The sequence below is a fragment of the Corvus brachyrhynchos genome, unplaced genomic scaffold, assembly GCF_000691975.1.
Source record: "Corvus brachyrhynchos isolate BGI_N302 unplaced genomic scaffold, ASM69197v1 scaffold869, whole genome shotgun sequence".
NCBI classification, from domain to species: Eukaryota; Metazoa; Chordata; class Aves; order Passeriformes; family Corvidae; genus Corvus; species Corvus brachyrhynchos.
The window spans coordinates 76,304-76,536 of record NW_008239788.1 but is presented as its reverse complement, the minus strand read 5'-3'; positions in this window follow the sequence as shown (position 1 = coordinate 76,536).

The following is a 233-nucleotide window of genomic DNA, read 5'->3' as shown; positions in this document are numbered from 1 at the left end:
CACCCAGGAGTGACGAGGGGTGATGAGGTCGCAACGCGGGGGCTCGGTTTGGTGTCACCCCGCCCTTATCGGTGTCACCCGTGGTGCCACCCACACTGTCACCTGCGGTGTCACTCGCGTGCCTTCCTGTACCCCTGGAGCGCCCCAAAACCACGCCCAGGTGGTGCTGCCACCACGATGTGGCTCCTCAGCACAGGTGTCCTTGCAGCCCATCCATGTCCCCACTGTCCCCT